Source organism: Schistocerca nitens, chromosome 5, assembly GCF_023898315.1.
Source record: "Schistocerca nitens isolate TAMUIC-IGC-003100 chromosome 5, iqSchNite1.1, whole genome shotgun sequence".
Taxonomy (NCBI): Eukaryota; Metazoa; Arthropoda; class Insecta; order Orthoptera; family Acrididae; genus Schistocerca; species Schistocerca nitens.
Genome location: NC_064618.1, coordinates 630,813,369 through 630,818,270, shown reverse-complemented (window position 1 = coordinate 630,818,270; position 4,902 = coordinate 630,813,369). Strand labels below are relative to the sequence as shown.

Here is a 4,902-nt window from a genome sequence, read left to right as displayed (position 1 = left end):
CTTTGTAAGAGTCAACATCTATAATGCCAATCCAGCAAGCCAGTAGTTACTTTCCTGTGTACGCTAGTTCTATTGGTGTCCCTAGGCTGCTTCGGGCAGTTAATTAATTATTCAAAAACATGGCAACGGCGTCCTCACCACAAGGAGTGGAGGGCTCTGTAGTCCTTCCATATTAGCCGTTTTAGTAAATTGACTCAAATGTTTTCTACGTAAATGTACGAATAGATATATTATAATACAAGACGACACCAGTTTTTGTGTGTCACAAATTGTTTTACTTTATATTATGGCACATAATGTAATATACTTTTACGAATTTTACGAGTTGACTACGGAACATTTGTTATTATTTTATAATTAACACTATAATTGTAACTCTTTTTAAACGGACTGGTTCCGTTTTCTGTTATTTACTGTCACTTAAATTTATGTTAAACCATGGTGAGCTGTAATTACATATAATAAACTGTATTAAATGCCGTTGACCGCCGCTGGGGGTGTTGCCGTCTATTCATGTGATCTCAGCACGCTATTTAAGCCCTTACGAAGGGTTAGTCTCGCATAGTTTCCTGCCGTTATGTAGACAGGAGTGACACCACCAGCAGGCGACCAATGGATAACATATTTTAAATTTACGTAATTTTAGCTGTTGTACAATGGAGTCTTTCTGACGGATAGCTATAATTTCAGTGTAAACGTCCATAAGATGGCCCCTACGTCGGGTTGAAATCGGTTGGCGGTATAACAATAATAAATGCGATTAAGACTGTTTTTGAATAATTGATCAATCTTACTAATCACTGCTTCATCTCCACAACCATGTTGTCCAAAAAAAAAAAAAAAAAAAATGCTTCAGGCAGTGTTTAGATTGCCTTACACGTTGGCTAACAGTCAACACCAGTCTAATGTTCCAATCTGGAGGCGTGGTGTCGGCTGCGTCGTGTTCACGCCCTGCGTCCGCTTTGGCAGCACATTCTACGGGACGCTCCCACGCGAGTAACGGTCAGCTGAACTGAGCTGAGGATACGAGGTGTGTCTGGCCGTGCGTAACCCAGCCCAGAGCCAGCGCCCTCACACACGCATTGTATATACATTAGTGCGTGCGTATGTGTACCAGGTCTCTGGCTTAGAGAATTCATTGTCGTGTCGTATCTCTCGTAGCGTGTAAACAAAGGTGGCATCAAATTAAAGAGTGTCTGGTTATAAAAATCTCTCTTCGGGAGGGTTGTATGCGACTCTATGCAGCATCAGAAGTGGTTAATGGCGGACCTTGAAAAACTTGAAGACCACTCGTGTGCCAAACATGTTCAGAGAGCGAGAACTCGGACGAACATACAGGTTCAAATGAAAGTTCCTGGCAGATTAAAACTGTGTGCCGAACCGAGACTCGAACTCGTGACCTTTGCCTTTCGCTGGCAAGTGTTCTACCAACTAAGCTACCCAAGCACGACTCACGCCCCATCCTCACAGCTTTACTTCTGCCAGTACCTCGTCTCCTACCTTCCAAACTTAATAGAAGCTCTCCTGCGAACCTTGTAGAACTAGCACCTTGCTTCATCACAGTTCGTGGATTTCCGATCAAGTTCGTACTTACTAAGATATGCATTTGTTAATAAACGGGTGTGAATTCTAACGAGGCAAAATTATGATAAATAGATTTAACCAACCAGAGGCTCCTCCTAGTATTCATGTTGTCATAAATGACTGTAATTATTAAATATAAATAAACAAAATCGGTGACATTGGCGCCAAGATGGCAGTACTTCCTGTCATGCATATTTCCCAGGCTGACGCTTGTTGCTATAGTCCAGCGCCGAGCCCTACCCCACTACGCGGTCGCATATGGTCGATTCATCGCCTAGCCAGTCAGCGTGGGAAGTGCTCTCCGACTCATGGCCGGCTACGGAGTACACCATTTCCTAACTATGGTGAATACAGCAATAAGAGACAATAATTTATTAAAACTGGTAAAAATGTCTTCCTCACGTAAGAGGCACCTTACAAGTTACCATCAGTCAAGATAACCTTTCGTCCGCTTTGTGTTTTAGCGGATGGCATTCTACTGCTTTCCGTGTAGCTGTTATAAATCTTCGGTTCGGTGCCTCTTGAAACACCAAACACTTCGCCTACCTTGGTTACACGTGCGAATTCGCTTAGCTCCTATTTAATGTACCCACAACTACACAGAACACTGTTGTGACCGTGACTAAACCTGCGCCGTATTGAGGAAATTGCATAGACTAAGTATCGTTCGTTGTCAGACCCAACACCGCAACCTGCAAGCTCGTCTGGCACCTGCATGTATGTTCAACCATGCATTTCGCGTGATGTTTCCACATTATTTTCAAGCTCCTGTACATGAATACCTAAGTAGGTCTGAATTTCAGAATCTATTTCTGTGTGATGCCTTTCGCAGCCTGTAAACATAGAAGCACGGTATTACAGAGTATCTGGTTATAAATCATGAGAAATCTCTCTCCTGATAGCTTGTATATGAGTTCACGAGACATCAAAAGTGTTTGCTGGGGGACTTGACCGGTAACTTGACAACCATTAACATTCCCTACACGTTCAGTGGGTGAAAAGTCAGGCGAGAGTACAGGCATTGCGAATATTCGCATCTGCCGTTCTTAGAACTGTGGGACCCATACTCACTAGGAATAACACGGGGTATTGCATGTACAAAAACAAGGGCAGGTCGAATGGCCATAGGTTTGTTCGAGTCGCCAGAGAGCTTCAAGAAAATGATGAAAACTTCAACTGTCAGACGCAATTATCTCGTGAAAGCTTACGTACGAAGTTCCAACAACCTGAATGAAATGTAGCTGCAAATATACGGTGTTCTGAAATTCCATTTAGAAATCTCTAGGACTTGTAGAGGCGAGTGAGTACATAATATTTTGAATAGAAAACAATGTCCAGAAACGTATATTCTCCGTTCTACGACGGTTTCAGTTCAGATGTTTAGCTCATCCACTTCTGTTTGTGGCATCGAATCAGGCGTTACGTTGTACAATTATTAGGTAACAATTCGAAAGGAAATGTAACGAAACATCCAACTATCACTTACGCACATTTTTTGTATTAACACTGAAGCCTTACGTTTTTACATTATTCAGCATACTGTACGTACGGAATAGTACTGATGCCTCACAGCAGCGGCTCGATGTGGCGACTACCGACGTCGCTACAGACATTGTACCTACGAAGCTCGTTCTGGTACACACTCTCCATCCCACCTGGTGTCGCTTCAATTTCTAGTGCAGCGGCCAGAACTCGTGCCACCAGATCTTCCTTCGTCACTGCAGGAGTCTCGTAAATTAGACTTTGCATAAGACCCCACAAGAAGTCCTGTGTACCCTGTTGCATACCAGGACAAGCGATTCTGAGACATTTCTCTTTCACTCAGCAGACGTGGACGCGCTACACATCTGAATTTAAACCGTCGTAAAACGAAAACGGTAGTTTTCTGACCATGGGCTCCCGTTCAAAATATTATCCTGTCGGTCAGTACCTGAATTCTTCCTTGTCTTGGTTTAACAGTTGTTGTTCCTTTGCGTTTGCACTTCACAGTCACGTGAACAGTAGTCTCCTTGGGCAGCTTTAGAAAGTTGAAATGCGCTACGGTCGCAGGTTCGAATCCTGCCTGGGGCATGGATGTTTGTGATGTCCTTAGGTTAGTTAGGTTTAACTAGTTCTAAGTTTTAGGGGACTAATGACCTCAGCAGTTGAGTCCCATAGTGCTCAGAGCCATTTGAACCATTTGAACCAAAGTTGAAATGTCCCCCATGGATATGTTACACAGGTGACTTCCAGTGACTAGTCCACGTTAGAAGTCGCAGAGCTATCCTGACGAAACCATTCTGCTGTCACTGTTCTACTAACAACACAATACCCGAGACTCCGCTGGCCGGTGTGGCCATGCGGTTCTAGGCGCTTCAGTCTGGAATCGCGCGACCGCTACGGTCGCAGGTTCGAATCCTGCCTCGGACATGGATGTGTGTGATGTCCTTAGGTTAGTTAGGTTTAAGTAGTTCTAAGTTCTAGGGGACTGATGACCTCAGACGTTAAGTCCCGTAGTGCGCAGAGCCAGCCCCGAGCCTCATATTATGTTGACGGATCTGTCTCTCTATCTACTGTTTAATTCCACATTGGCAACGGCCTTGCCGCAGTGTATACACCGGTTCCCCTGAGATCACCGAAGTTAAGCGCTGTCGGGCGTGGCTGGCAGCTGGATGGGTGACCCTTCGGGCCACCATGCGCTGTTGCCATTTTTCGGAGTGCACTCAGCTTCGTTATGCCAACTGAGGAGCTACTCGACCGAATATTAGCGGCTCCGGTCAAAGAAAACCATCATAACGACCGGGAGTGCGGTGTGCTGTCCACATGCCCCTCCTATCCGCACCCTCATCTGAGGAAGACACGGCGGTCGGATGGTTCCGATGGGCCCTTGTGTCCTGAAGACAGAGTGCTTTTTAATTCCGCATTACATATGGTGTCCGGATACCCATATACAGGTTCAAATGAAAGTTCCTGGCAGATGAAAACTGTGTGCCGGACCGAGACTCGAACTCGTGACCCATAACTGAAGAGGAAACCAATGGAAAATCTACAGGAGTCCTGCATCTAGAAACAGTTGCTGGTGTCACTGATGACGATCTTTAAAAAAAAGAAAGAAAAAAAAGAAAACTTGTATAGCTTTCAAAAATTTGCGACATTTGACAACTTGCGAATCAATATCCCAGTCTAATAGTTGACGTTAGCTTTAGAATCTTCTGTGTTTCTTCAGACCCCCTGTAGACCTCTCTATCCCGAAAGCAATCCGGAAACGGGACCTGAATGCTTCACAGCAACAGTACGCTCTAGATAAAAGTGGCGAATATACGAGGGTCGGTCAAAAAG

General features: G+C 44.6%; 1 pseudogene; it reads left to right on the top strand.

Moving 5' to 3' along the window:
* The first annotated feature begins 4,153 nt into the window (after positions 1-4,153).
* On the top strand, positions 4,154-4,271 carry LOC126261180 (5S ribosomal RNA; annotated as a pseudogene).
* The last annotated feature ends 631 nt before the right edge of the window (positions 4,272-4,902 follow it).